The 15827-nt window shown below is 39.0% G+C and overlaps 1 protein-coding gene across 1 annotated transcript in view; it reads right to left on the bottom strand.

Annotated features, from left to right (window-relative positions):
• The window catches only part of PASD1 (PAS domain containing repressor 1), a 122834-nt gene that overhangs the window by 88384 nt on the left and 18623 nt on the right, over positions 1-15827 (bottom strand). The window contains exons 3-5 of the mRNA XM_032331048.1: positions 15069-15144; positions 6845-6929; positions 1831-2065 (exon numbers count right to left, since the gene is read on the bottom strand). The gene's annotated coding sequence lies outside the window, so the exon portion shown is untranslated. The remainder of the gene's footprint in view (positions 1-1830; positions 2066-6844; positions 6930-15068; positions 15145-15827) is intronic.

Here is a 15827-nt window from a genome sequence, read left to right as displayed (position 1 = left end):
GACTTGTCATCTTATTAAGCATGACGATCCCAAACTCGAGACAGCTTTCTTTCCCCTTCCCAATCTGCCCTTCTTGCCAACCCTTTCCTGCGGAGACATCCACTAGAGCGTTGTGGGGTTGCCCCGCACTACATGATTGGACTTCTCAGGGCTGTTTCTAAAGACTGAGAGAAGACAATTCCACCACTTTGCTCAGCCTCTCACTCCAGACTTGAGTAATCCTGACTGAGGTCTAGATTTAACAAGACATGTTATTTTCTCAAGCTGGCCAGTTTTGTTAAAAAGACAAGTTGAAAAGACCTCCAATGAGTTGAAAGATGGAAAAACACCTTTAATTCTCACCCAGCATACAGTACGGGGTGAACAAAGTAAATACTAATTTAACAACATCATTAATATTAAACTTTATTCATAACAGTGACAACCCTTGTCCCGCAAACACAGATGTGCCACAGAAAAGGCTCCAGAACTTTCTATCTACAGCACAGTCTTTCTGGTATCAAAACTGGATCACTCAGTCATTGCGCAAAATATATATATATATATACTTATGATGTAAAAATACATCAAAACAGCATGTTGTAATCCTCAAATATGTATTTTTTTAAATTTGTCAATCATATCACAATAAAGCTTGGGTGTGCATCACCATGAGGCAAGGAGGGAATGTCTGTGGATATATTCTTTTCCTCATTCTAAAATTAAACTTAAAATTCTAGTCCTCCCAAAACTAATATCACATTGCATGTCAACTATGCTTCCATTAAAAACAAGTTGAAATCCTAAACTCTTACAGAGTTTAGAAAGAAGCTCCTAAACTCAGTTTCAGGAAGGACTCATTTTAAAACACCATGACTCTTCCCAAAGTGCATTTTATTTTATTTATTTATTTTATTTTTTTAAAAGATTTTTATTTATTTATTTGACAGAGAGAGATCACAAGTAGACAGAGAGGCAGGCAGAGAGAGAGAGGAAGAGAAGCAGGCTCCCCGCCAAGCAGAGAGCCCGATGTGGGACACGATCCCAGGACCCTGAGATCATGACCTGAGCCGAAGGCAGCGGCTTAATCCACTGAGCCACCCAGGCACCCCCCAAAGTGCATTTTAAATAGACCATTCAGATTTGTAGCTGTGGCACAGTCTTCAGGCACCACAAACTCTAATTAATAAGTTTAAAAGCTTTAGCATGGCATGACATCCGAAATAACCAGGAAAAGATAGAGCAAAAAGTTCTTTAGTGAGGCATGCATTTACATAACCCTTCCATAAATCCTGAAGCACAGTGTTGTGTGAGGGGAGGAAAGCCAGGTGCCATTATCCACAACTCTCATGTTCTTCTTATCCTAAAACAAATCAATTTTTTTAGTGCCAGTTGACATGCAAAGAGGGAAGGATAGCATGTAGGTATGTAATGTTTGTCATTTGTAGAGCATATCATCTGCATTAATTAACTTTAATTATACAATTACTCCTGAGTTGTCAAAGACAATATTCAAAAGAGAGGGATCATTAGAAGCGTTAATCCTGGTAATGACCAACCAAGTTTCCTCAGAAACAAACCATGACCCGCCCCCAGAAGCAGAGATATTAGCAGCAGCAGAATAACCGGAAGAGTTTGGGCTTAAGTATACATCCTGGCCAGTCTTAGAGAATGTCATTAACTTCCCTGAAGCCACAGTGTCCTCTCACCAATGGACCCAATAATAAATAGTAAGGTAGGGAGGATTCGATGGGATGATGCATGCAAAGTGCCTGGCATAGAGCCCAGCAAGAACAAGGCCCTGGTCAGTGGAGCTGTAATTACGATCAGAAAGCACAATAAAATACTCACTAAAGGCAGGCAAGGTTTCCAGATGCCCATCTCCTCTGAACACAACATGCAATATTTGGGGGACTTCCACCTGACATTCTTCTGGTCTTGCTTGGAGGTACCACTTTACCTCTGGTCTTTCTCACAAGGGACATGCCAACATCAAAGACTAGGCATTCCTCTGCAAAGAAAAGCCAGCCATGAGGAACCTCCACGGCAAGCCCCCAAATTCCGTGGAAATCTCCAAAAGAATTCCCTGGAAGACAAAAACAAACAAACAAACAAACAAAAAAGTGCTGTAACAAACTGCCAGTTGTTTGCTTCACTCCTGGCTTATAAGAGCAGAGCACTCAAACCCTTGTTCATCTCCAGGTCATTCAGATGCCATTTTGTTAAAATGTGGTAGTATTTCTAGTACATCTGGAATACAGGAATCAGTATGTGAGTTGAGTTTCCATTAAAAGTCCCTCATTTTTCCTGCTATAATACTAATACAGTGAAGTATGATTTGTTTTACTTATAGGAAAATCCAATGATAAATACATGAAAGGGGGACGCCTGGGTGGCTCAGTGGGTTAAGCAGCTGCCTTCGGCTCAGGTCATGATCCCAGCGTCCTGGGATCGAGTCCCACATCGGGCTCCTTGCTCAGCAGGGAGCCTGCTTCTCCCTCTGCCTCTGCCTGCCATTCTGTCTGCCTGTGCTCGCTCTCTCCCCCTCTCTCTCTCTGATAAATAAATAAAAATCTTTAAAAATATATAAAAAAAATACATGAAAGGAATTTAAGGAGTGCTATTTCATTCCATCTTGAATTTTTAAAAAAAGCAATCAGTGGATTCTGCAAGGTTCCACACTTTTAGTCCATATCCCCATCAGCTCTGGCTTGCACCCCTGACTGGAGTCCTTCCTACTATCACTCTGTCCCCTCCAAATTGGCCTCTACCCAGCAGCCAGCATGGCCTTTGAAAAAGTTCATGTCACATCACTCCCCTGGTGGGAGTACTGTCTGCTTTGTGCCACAAGCACTTCCAGCTGTTGCGGAAAACCCTGTCCCATTCTCATCCGCCTCTAACAGCCTCTCAATCATAATAGCTGCTTGTCTCTTCTTGCCGCACAACAGTTAGAACTTTGCTATAGCTTTTAGTAAATATTTTAATATGACAAACTATGGAAGAGACATGTTCTGGTATTGAAACCCAGAAAAAAAGATAATTTTTTTTTCTGTGACAAACTATGGAAGAGACATGTTCTGGCATTGAAACCCAGAAAAAAAAATAAATTTTTTTCTGGGAGATCACTAACTAAAAAGAAAGACAAATGGTTAACATATGTTCCCAGGGGGCCTAAATGCCCATGGATTCTTCCTGTACTCTTAACAAGAGTAAGTTTGGAACATTTAAATTACATATGCCTTCCAACCTACAGACTGTGAGTGAACCCCTGAGTGTATCTTACAAGGATGGGAGTGGGGTGGAAGTATAGAACTTCCTAGGGGCTCTGCCTTAGTGATGCTGCCATAGTCAAGTGGGTTCTTATTGATGATTTGGCCCAAAGCCCTCATTTTCTAATTGAGGACACTTAAGCCTACTGAATCCTTTGGGAAGGATTGTCCAGAATTCAGGTTCAGATTCAGAGCTAAAGATCAGTCGTGCCCAGATGAGAAGGAATGGCTACTCCCATTTTATCATGCCCTCATGTATTTTGCCTCCACAAAAAGTCCCTATGTCTAGACAGAAGGATGTCTTTTTACTTCTTAGTATAGGGAGGGTATTTTTCATGTAGGAGATTTGTTTCCTGCCTTCAGGGGGACAGAGGAGGTCTTGAGTGTCTGTGCACTGGTTGCTTCCCAAGTAGCTTCAATTCAAAATAATCAATACACCACTATGGTACATTTTGGGCCGCCCACCCTTGGCCCCCACTGCACAGAACCTTAAAATCCTTTTATAGGAGAAAACATCTTCCCCTAAAGACTGTGATCAAGACATTTTTTTGTTGTTTTTCTCTGGCCATTCTTTTCAGCATTTGTATAATTATTTGTAGCTTCAGTTGCTATGGAAAGCAAACACCACTTACCATGACAACCATAACAGCTTAAGGTACACAGCTTGATTCAGACTGAAGCTTCAAACATACTGAAGTGTGTAGGGCTTTAATATCCCTCCTTTAAAAAAAACAACCAAATGCTCTTCTCCCCAGAAAAGCCACCTGAGTATTTTCCACTTTCTCTGTGTTATATGTCTTGAAAAACCAGAATACCTCAAGGAATACCTGAGGGCTGAAATCAAAGGAAATTTTAGTAAAAATTGATTTTAATAAAAAGGTTGGTAAGAATCAAAGAACAAATAAATGGAAGATTTATTGTATACCTCTTCTGTACTGGAAGTATATAGATTCTCTTACATACACTTCATCCATTTGTTATTGTACCTCATTTTACAGAAGAGAGAAACAGACCCAGGAAAGAAATAACTTGTCTAGGGAGACAGAACTGGGATTCAAACTCAGAGTGGGCTGGCTCTGCCTATCCCACCATACATTGTTTATTCAAACAGTCTAGTCATCTATTTTTTTAATCAGCTCAAAAGCAAGGGTTAAGAATGAATTTTTGTTAAAAAAATGGAAAATGAATAGTTCTTGTTTAAAAAAATGATCAATCCACTCAACCAATCACTGGACTTCTCCTGCTACCCTGGCTCAGATCAGACATTATGATTGTGGGCAGTGGATTGGGAATTCTTGCTATAACCCACTAGGATGGCTATCAGAATGACAGATAATGAGAAGGAGTGTTGAGGGTGTGAAGAAATCGGAACCCTCATATACTGCTGGTGAGAATGCAAAGTAGTACATTAGAAACCAGTCTGGCATCTCATCAAAGGGTAAACATAGAGTTACCATAGGACCCAGGAATTTCACTACTAGGTGCATGACAGAAAAATTGAAAATATATGTTCACACCAAAATTTGTACAGGCATGCTCATACAATATTATTCATAATAGCCAAAAAGTGGAAATACCCCAAATATCAAGCAGCTGATTAATAGATAAACAAAATAGGGTCTATCCGTACAGTGGAGTGTTATTCAGCCGTAAAAATGAGTGGACTCAATTGCCAAAATGTGGAAGGAGCCAAGATGTTCTTCAACAGACAAATGGGTAAATAAGATGTGGTCCTTATACACAATGGGATACTACTCAGCCATCAGAAAGGATGCATACCCAACTTTTGCATCAACATGGACGGGACTGGAGGAGATTATGCTGAGTGAACTAAGTCAAGAAGAGAGAGTCAATCATCATATGGTTTCACTCATACGTGGAACTTAAGGAATAGCATGGAGGACATTAGGAGAAGGAAAGGTAAAGTGAAGGGAGTGAAGTCAGAGAGGGAGACAAACCATGAGAGACTGTGGACTCCAGAAAACAAACTGAGGGTTTCAGATGGGAGGGGGGTAGGAGATGGGTGAGCCTGGTGATGGGTACTAAGAAGGGCATGTGCTGCATGGAGCACTGGGTGTTATATGCAAACAATGTATCCTGGAACACTACATCAAAGACTAACGATGTACTGTATGGTGACTAACACAATACAATAAAAATAAAATAAAGTAAAATAAAATAAAAATAGTATCTCAAAAGAATAAAAAAGAGTGGTATACTGACTGATGATACAACATGGGTGAAGCTTGTAAACATTATTCTAAGAGAAATAAGCTGGTCACAAAAAAACATATACTGTATGATTTCACCTAAATGAATACCTAGAGTTGTCAGATTCAAAATGTAGACTAGAATAGTGGACCTGTTGCCAGGAGTTCTAAGACCGAGGAAATGGAAAGTTGTCATTTATGGGGACAGAGTTTCAGTTTTGCAAGATGAAAAGAGTTCTAGAGATTGGTTGCACAACAGTGTGAATATACTTAATACTATTCAACTGTATACTTTAAAATGGTTAAGATAGGGCACCTGGGTGACTTAGTCATTTAAGGGTCTGCCTTGGGCTCAGATCATGATCCTGGAGTCCTAGGATTGAGTCCCATTACAGTCTCCCTGCTCAACAGGGAGTCTGCTCCTGCCCTTCCCCCTGCTCCTTTTCTCTCTTTCCCTACCCCAAGCGGGTGAATGTGTGCATGTTCTCTCTCAAATAAATAAATAAAATCTTAAAAAAATAAAAATAAAATGCTTAAGATAGAAAGTTTTATGTTACATGTGTTTAATCATAATAAAAAAGATTCCATTTATAATGAAATGTCCAGAACAAGCAAATCCATAAAGACAGAAAGCAGATTAGTGGTTCCAGGAACTGAGGGGAGGGAGAATGGGGGCAGTGCCTACCAATGGGGACAGAGTTTCTTTTCGGGGGTGATGAAATGTTCTGGAATTACATAAAGGTGATGTTCACACAATCTTGTGAATACACTGAAAAACCACTGAATTGTATTCTACTTAAAGAGTAAATTTTAGACCATAACATATATCAATTAAAAATCAGAAGTGAGAGGGGCACCTGGGTGGCTCAGTGGGTTAAGCCTTCAGCTCAGGTCATGATCCCAGGGTCCTGGGATCGAGTCCCACATCGGGCTTTCTGCTCAGCAGGGAGCCTGCTTCCCTCTCTCTCTCTGCCTGCTTCTCTGCCTACTTGTGATCTCCGTCTGTCAAATAAATAAATAAATAAATCTTTTAAAAAAATCAGAAGTGAGAAAATGAGAGTCTAGGAGTGAGAACTGGTATGTATGGCAGAAATAAAAGTGAGAGGAAGGAGAGAAAGGAGAGGAAACTGATAATTATGAGAGACCATGCAAAGGTAATGAACTGAGGGGCGCCTGGGTGGCTCAGTGGGTTAAGCCGCTGCCTTCGGCTCAGGTCATGATCTCAGGGTCCTGGGATCGAGTCCCGCATCGGGCTCTCTGCTCAGCAGGGAGCCTGCTTCCTCCTCTCTCTCTCTGCCTGCCTCTCTTCCTACCTGTGATCTCTCTCTGTCAAATAAATAAATAAAATCTTTAAAAAAAAAAAAAAAAAAAAGGTAATGAACTGACCTGCTTGGCCCCAAACAGCTTGTTGTACCGTGGTTGCAGACAGTCATGTGCCACAGTTAGCTCAAAGCAAGTGTGGGCTTCATGGCTGGAAATCAAATATTTGAGCAAAATATGTATGCAGCTTTATGATTATTTTAAATGTGACATGAAATTACTGTAAAAGTCAATGGATAACTAGTCATAATAACTAACTAACTAGTCAGAAGCTAACTAAAGGATACAAAGAAATAATTATAATATGAAAAAATGCCGATACTGTATTTGCATACAACCTGAAGGTAATTATATATTCCCATCACATGTCTTTTGAGTAAGTCCTATCTTATTCTCACTACTGATGGTGGATAATAGAAATCTCCGTGGACAGCTAACAGTATACTAGGGTAAATTAAAAAGAAGCATCATTTAATTAAGCTATCTGAGAAAATCTGTTTCCTACTGGATTTGTTACAAGTGCATCAAAGCTCTTGATTTATAACAGTTTATGGCACAAGTTTCTTGTCCCATGGGGCAAGGAATTGCCACAAACCCTCTAGAATGAAGAAAAGTGAGAAGGCTATTGGAAACTGAACTGAGCCTTCAACTTGGAAGTAGCCCTTGGCACTTAGGGAACACTGAAGTCCATGTCCTTCACAACGTAGCTAATTATCAACAAAAGTGCTCCCTGTACAAAATCCAGTAGGTGAGCCCCTGCTCAGATTGTTTTTCAAGCTTGGTTTTGTTTTGTTTTGTTTTGATTTGATTTAGTTTGGTTTGGTTTTAAGGAAGGTTACTACTTTCCTAGCACTGAGGAAAATGACCAAGGTGAATGCACACAGCCAAGCTCAAGTCATGTTAGAAATACTATTAAATTTAAGCAGACTATTGAACAAAATATTGAGCAAAATATGTATACATATTGAATGAGAGTTCAGAAGGAGACCCAGGTATATATGAGATCATAAGCTATGATAAAAGTGGTGCCACAGATTACAGGAAAGGATAGGTTATTTGGTGGATGGTGTTGGGAGAATGGTTTCATTATGGGAGAAAAAAATCAAACTAGTTTCCCATCTAACAACCTGTATGAAGGTATACTCCCAATGATTTCAAGAATAATTATGAAAGGAAGAAAATAACATTGTAAAGGAAATTGCAAAACTATTTTTTCATCTTGGAGTAGGGAAAAATTCCTTAAATAAGAAAATTTTTGTTTTTTTTCTGAACCCAAAGATGTGAGGTGAAAATTAATAAATTTGATTAAATTCCAATTAAAGATTTCTGTTTAATGAAGGACACCATGAATAAAATTAAAGACAGATGGTAAGAGGGGAGAAAAAAAATTGTAGTATCTAATGCCAACAAAAACTAATGTTTTAAATGCATCACCAAAAAGATAGGAAGCTTAATAGAAAATGGGAAAAGGTTAAAGGAACAAAATATTTATAAAAGAGGAAACCCAAAAAACAAGTGCATAAAATGTTCCAGCTCATTAATTAATGCAAATTAAAACATCTATGTGATATCACCCTACATCTGTTGGCTTGGAAAATATTGGATAGCTATAGATTACTAAGTGTTGACAGAACTGAGGTATTATAAGAATCTTCATGCCTTGCTTTGGGAACATAGTAAAGGCCAGCCATTTGGAGAACAGTCCAGCAATACTCAGTTAAATAAAGTATGCACAATGGCCCAGCAATTTTGGTTTTGTATATATATGTTTGTATGTATATATTTATGTATGTAAATATGTGAACTTTTAACTTGTACACATGTTCATAGCACCATTATTCATAATAGATATGATGAGGGAGCACGAGGCTGGCTGAAGACAAAGCAAAAGCTGGCGCCTTGTACGCCCCCCTCAATCCGCTCCCCCTCAGTCCTATGTGTAGCAGCCCTGACTGCCATGAACAATAAGCAAATAGTTAACTTGCAGAGCTCACAATCCTGCTAGACAGGAGTCTCCCTTGGCTTGCAAATGTCCTAAATCTCACTAACAAAGACGATTGATAGCAGGATTGTGACATCCCACCAAAAAGTCTCCCAACTATCTTAATGTTAATGGCTGGTCTAAAGACAACATTGATCCAGCCGCAAGGGCAAGGCCTCTGGTAGGCCTGGGACATCCTGGCACCTTGTAGGCCCTCTTTAGCATATGAAAACTCCACTGAAATCTCCCTTCCCCTCATCTTCCCCCAGCCGCAGGGTACATAACCTGCCATCCCTCATAACCCAGGGCAGCAGCTCTTCCTGCCCACGGGTCCTGTCCCCGTGCTTTAATAAACCACCATTTTGCACCAAAGATGTCTCAAGAACTCTTTCTTGGTCATCGGCTCGGGACCTCAGCCCACCAAACCTCACCTAGGTTCTAGAATTTCATGATATAAAGGTGGAAACAATCTAAATGCCCATCAACTCATGAATAGATAAACAAAATATGGTATATCTATATGATGTAATATTGTTCAGCCATAAAAATGAACTACTGATTTATGCTACCATATGGATGAATTTTGAAAGCATTATGCTAAGTGAAATAAGCCAGATACAAAAGGACAAATATTGTATGATTTCATTTATATGAATATCTAGAATAGACAAGCCACAGAGAAAGAAAGTAAATTAATGACTGATAGGTACTAGGGGTAGGGGGAGAAAATACTTGACTGATAATAGGTCAGGGATTTCTTTTTTGGGTAATGAAAATGTTCTAAACTTAGATTTTAGTGACTGTTAAGCACCTCTGTGGATATATTAAAACCATTGAATTATGTGCTTTAAGTGGGTGGGCAAATATTATGATAAATCTGTTATTTATAAACGAAAGAATGAATGGATGCATGAATACATGAAATAGATAAATTAAAAGGTAAGCAGGGCTTTGCATGGACTTATGATGAGAATGTGCGGAGAAGAAGGTAATTAATTCAGTCATTTGCTCCAGTGGTATATGCCTCCTTTTCTCTGACTACTAACTCCCTGGACATTGTAGATCTTTTGAACACATTATCTTCTCCTTTGACTTGCTCCAGACCATGCTTATCTCGGGTCCTTAGCTCCCAAGCACAAGCTGGGCCTGGGTTTGCCCTTGGTCTGAACCACAACTGCAGATGCTATAGACAAGTCAGAGCCTTCTGCAGATAGAAGAAATGGTAGACAACTTCTGACAAGAATTTCAGTGATCCCCGTCTCCTGGTATTCATGATTTTGTGTAATCTTCTCCCTTTTGAGCACAGGCTGGGCCTAGAAACTTCCTTCTATCCAACAGAATATGGCAAAAGTTGTAGGAATGACAGTTCCATGATTACACTGGAGAAGACTGACTTGTGAATTTCATCTTGCTAACTCTTTCTCTCAATCTCTCTCTCTCTCTCTTTGTCTCTCTATTTTCTGTCTTTATTTTTCTTTCTCATTAGATACTAATTCTTGCCTCTCATTTGCTGCCATGTTGTGAGATGCTCTATGGAGAGTACACAGAACAAGGAACCAAGAGATGCCTCCAGTCAATAGGTCATTCAGAACTCGGGCTTCACTCCAACATTCTGCAAGGCATGGAATTTTGCTACCTACCATGTGAGTGATCTTGAAAGATTATCCTTCCTCAGCTGAGCCTTCCAATGAGACTATAGCCCCAGCCAATACCTTGACTGAAATAGCCTTGTTAGGGAGTCTATAGAAGAGAATGCATTTAAGCCATGCCTAAACACCTGATCCATGGAAATTATGAGGTAATAAATATGTGTTAAGCCATTAAGTTTTAGAGTAATTTGTAATATCACAGTAAGCAATTGATAACTAATCCAGAGGATAAGACATGTTAAACATGTTCCTTCCCTGTCACCAGAACTTTGGAACCAAACCTCCCTTGTAGCTAGGTGGGGTCAAGTGTCTGGTCCTATAAAAATTTCTCAATTTGGTGATTTGTTTGTTTAGTTCAAAACTCTCCCTTGACCTTCCAGTAATTTCAAAGTAAAATCCGAAGTAAGTTCCTATTGTAACCTACAAGACCCTCCATGATCTGCTCCATACTGGCCTCTGGACTCATCCCACTCCCCTCTACCCTCTCTGCTCTGACCACAATATATCCTTGTTGGTCAATGAATCAAATGTGTTTTCATTCTGAGAGCTTTACCCTTTGCTTTTTACATTTAGAAAACTCCTCCCTCAAATCTGCAAGACCCACTACCTCCCTTCCTTTGGTTCTCTGATCAAATATCACTTCCTCAAAGAGATTTTCCCAACAAACACTAAAGTAGGCCTCATTTCTCAGTCTATTCCATTCTCTCTACTCAATCATCATCTAAAACCGCATGCATTTATTCATGTACTTTTTCTACCTCCTCCCTCTAGAAGGTCAGTTCCATGAAGGCAGGGACATTGTTTTGTGCACTGCTGTAGCTCTAGTGCCTGGAACAGTGCTTGGCACCTATAACTAGATCAGGAAAGAGGGTGACACGTCATTTCCCAGAGATGGCTCTAATTCAAAGCATAAAGGGAGAGTTTTCAGCAGCCAGAAAGAAACAGATGAGTATCCAGAGAACCCCAAATCTGTCCTGGGACCTCCAGAAATTCCTGGGGAAGCCAGAGTATATACTGTAGGGTGAAAGAGTTCTCAGCAAATCTCTCATCTAAACTGCAAAGTTAGTTCTGTTAGAAGGCCCTTCAGATGACTACTCAATAAATTCATCTTCCTATGTGGCTAGAAAATATATTCATCATGGGGTCTACTTTTACTAAGTTTTCTCAATTTGCATTTTGTTCTTTCATGCCCAATTATCATGCATAATTTAACTGCATGATTTAATTAATGGCCAAAATGCAAAAGTGCAAAATTTTATGTATAAATAATTAGTGACACAGGCAAACTCTTGCTACTTTAGAACGAACAGCTGGTAGCTAATTGTCCTCACAATTACCTAATTGTAGGTTTAACAACTTTTGGACTTGTTTTATATTCAAAATAGTTTCCATCTTCATTAATTTAAAAAAATTTTCTAAATTTAAAAGAAGAGTACATCTAAGTGAAAGGTTATAATATGATTTCGTAAAACATGCAGAAGAATACTATGTGGAATAAAATCTAATTAGAACACAAATTAATGTTCCATCGAGAGTAGATGAGATGGAGTTTAGGACTGTGTTTATTGACACAGTTAACAGATTTTGTAAGATTGACAAAATCCAATGGGAGAAGATGTGAAAACATTCACAAAAAGTTAAAAACAGAAAAAAAAAACCCACTGTGAAGTCAATGAATGCATACCCAATGGTTCTATATATCCTGAGGGCACAAATGAAAAGAGATCAAAACAAAAATTAAGTTAGGAAACAGAGTTAGAAAAACAAAAACAAAAACAAAAAAAACCTCTAACTCCAGTAAGGATTTTTGAAGCCCCAAGTAAGAAGTGTTGGGGGAAATGAGATATCTCATTTCTGTGTGTTGTAGCTAACCACCGGATGACTCATTCTGCTAGCAAGTCACGGAATCCTTGGACAACAAAATGGTGGCATGTGCGAGCACAGACTTAGATACAGTCAACTCCATCCTAATTATAATCCCCAAAAGGAAAACAAATCTAGGCATAAAGCTACTCATTATAAGTTTACACACTAGATGAAAGATTCCAGGAATGAATGAAGCACAGTAAAGTGAATATTGCAAAATAAATAGGTAAAGTTAAAAGATTTTAATAAATAGGCAAAGTAAAAAGACTGCTTCATTCAATATTATGCTCAGGGTGTTTTCAGAAAGCTTGTAAAACCAATTTAAAAGTTTGTTTCATTTCTCATAATGGATTTTCTACTTTGACATAAGAGGAACAAGAGTTAAAATCTTGGTTTGAGGCAAGACATATATTTGGCAATTTTATTTGTTACAGTGACTACTGTTTCTGGTCAATAAACTCTGTAATCAGCATTAATTCAACTATGCAGTTTCAAATATTTTGAAAGAAACTGAACCAAGGGGCTCCTGGGTGGCTCAGATGGTTAAGTGTCTGCGTTTGGCCCGGGTCATGATCTCAGGGTCCTAGGATCCAGCCCCATGGCAGGCTCCTCACTCAGCGGGAAGCCTGTTTCCCTTTCTCCCCCTGACTGCCTCTGCCTACTTGTGATCTCTCTCTCTCTGTCAAATAAATAAATAAAATCTTTTTTAAAAAGAAAAATAAAGTTTTAAAAAAAGAAACTGAACCAAATATATCTGTCAATGTTTGACTTTTAAGACTAGCACCTGGGTGGCTCAGTGGGTTAAAGTTTCTGCCTTCGGCGCCTGTCATGGTCTCAGGGTCCTGGGATGGAGCCCTGCATCGGGCTCTCTGCTCAGTGCGGAGCCTGCTTCCAATCCTCTCTCTCTCTGCCTTCCTCTCTGCCTACTTGTGATCTGTCTGTCAAATAAATAAATAAAAATCTAAAAAAAAAAAAAGACTAGCATACAGATGATTCTTTTAAATCCTGCTGTTTTAGGCAAACCATATATTCGGGGCACAGTTTACCTGCCAGGTAAGAGTCCAAATTTAAAGACAATATATACGTATACATTATCTGTATCTATTATCAACTCAAAAGAAAAACTACACCCTTTTCATGAATTCACACTCATATTATTTACTGAGTATTTATGAAGCTGAGTCCCTTTCTTCTCCACTGATTTATTCGTAATCATACAAATTCAGCTACTGGCTTTAATTCTCAACTCAGTTTGATTCTGTAAGAACATATTGACTACTATATACAAACCAACATTATTTTTTTCAGGAACATTTCATCAGAAATATTTTAGCAAGTACATTTCAGAGCTATTTCCTCAGAGAAATACATAGCTTGTTAACATTAGAATTGCTACTTTAGATACAATGGCATTTAGATTGGAGATGTTGGTATTTACATTTTAATCAAATGAAATCCATCAGTCTTCACCACAACTGCCTCCTCTTGTTTTCCAGCTTCTAGTCAAAAGAAACTATTTTGAAATTGAAGGGAGCATCATTTTTCCAGATGCTTGATGATATAACTATGTTCTTTTTGTATTCTTAAATTGTTTTGCCTCCTTAATTAACCAATCCAATCCATTTTGTTTGGCATTGATTTTTGCTCTTCTCTAACTACTTTTAATATCAATCTTCTTCTGTCATATATATGTTTTTGTGTTGGATTTTCTGTTTATGATTATAAACATTCTGTAAGACTTACTTCTCTAGCCAGAGGGTAATTTTGCAAGAAATGACGACCAGGCCTATACTTTCAATGCTTTTTTACTGTTGAGAACACCACATGCTGTAAGAACACAGAAACTAAATGTGGATTGATTGCTTGATAACCCTGCAGTATAATCTGCAGATAAACTCATGCACATATTAACCCCTTAAAATTTTGGAAAAGCTGTCATCAGTCATTTAAAAACGCCTTCAAGTCTCAAAAATCCTAGCAGATACTGGGAGAGTTGCCCTGAAACATTTAAAAGTTGACCCTAAGGAATATTTTAGAATACAATCACTTTCCTTATTTCTACATTCACCAGCAACACACATGAAGGTGCAAAAACAGTTACCAGGGCCCTGTACCAAGATAGAGATAGGGGTGACGTACAAACAAGGATGCCACTCACTTGGAAATGAATAGTTTCAAATTTACTTTTAAGACTGAGCCCTCCGTAGTTGTCTCTTTCCTACTCAGCCCCTCAAATGCATGCACACCCACACATTAGTAAGCATCATCTTGAAATCTACCAATTATGAAATTTCAGTTTTTCTTGTTTTGATTTATGGTGAATTAAAATTTTGTAATGTAATTTTGTAATTTTGTAATTTGTAATGTTTGACTATGGAGAAAACTCTTGGCTGATCATGCCAAAGAAATCTCCTGGGGCACTTAATTTAGTATTTCTCCCTCCCTTGAAGGAAAATGACCAAGCGCTGCCTAACATCAGCCCCAGGGAAAGACTTCAGGATCAGGAAGAAGGATTTACAAATTCTTAAAATTGTTTATAGTTTAATTCTGAAGATGCAACAATTCCTTTAAATTCTGCTCAGTGCCTTTAACCAGAGTGCTTCCATATTGAAAGCATTAAGTGAAATCGCTTCTGGCTGGAAAATGCAAACAAGTTTCAGTGTTCTTGACACCAAGAATTGGAGAACAAGGCCCACCCTGCTTGGCAAATGAGCAATTAGCTTCTAGGATTTGTGCGGCTAGTTGAAAATAGTTAATGAACTTGCTAAAGCTGATTCCCCAGCCCCACAGTTACCTGATGAAGGCTGGAAGCTCTTGGGTAGGTTGTTTCAGCACTTCGGGATCCCACCGCTAAAATAATCACTAATAGTCTATGAGAGAGAGAGAGAGAGAAACAGGGAGAGAACATTCAGAATTAACAAGCCTCTCAAAACCCGTAAGCTGTCCAGTGCACACAAACAACAGGACCCTTAAAAACAGTGCTTTAACGAAAGTGTTCAGGTCTTCTTTTGGGGCTGATTTCCTAAAACCTCATGGCTTTACATTCCACAGAGTGCAATCAGCTCCAACTTATAGGACCCCGAGTTTTGCTTGCTCCTACATGAATTCACTACTTACTCACACCTAATACTTGAAAATGGGCTAATGTGCAACGTTGGACTGGGGGACTGGATAGTGTTTGGTGTCAGGCCAAAGAGTGGAAAATGATTCCCTTTGAATGTTTTCAGATTGTATACTTCCTTACTGATGTGATAAAATAAGCTCCAATTTAGATGGCCCTTCTGGATAATGTTGCATGTTGGTTTGTTGTTGGACATCACATATCTCTTTTCAACTCTAATTATTTGTTTATTTGAACTAGTCTTAGCTATGGTCAGTGGTGAAATGTGAAAGGCTAATTTCAGCAGATGTTTGAAGCCAGCTCTGCAGGGAGCACCTACACAGGACCCCTGTGTAGAATGAGGGGGAAAGGCGTGGTGGTCAGGGTCATAGGTAAATCAGCATCGGCTTCCAAAGAGTGAAAGCAGAATCAAACCAGAGACGGGCCAGGGTC

This window comes from Mustela erminea, chromosome X, assembly GCF_009829155.1.
Source record: "Mustela erminea isolate mMusErm1 chromosome X, mMusErm1.Pri, whole genome shotgun sequence".
Taxonomy (NCBI): domain Eukaryota; kingdom Metazoa; phylum Chordata; class Mammalia; order Carnivora; family Mustelidae; genus Mustela; species Mustela erminea.
This window is presented reverse-complemented; position numbering and strand designations above follow the sequence as displayed.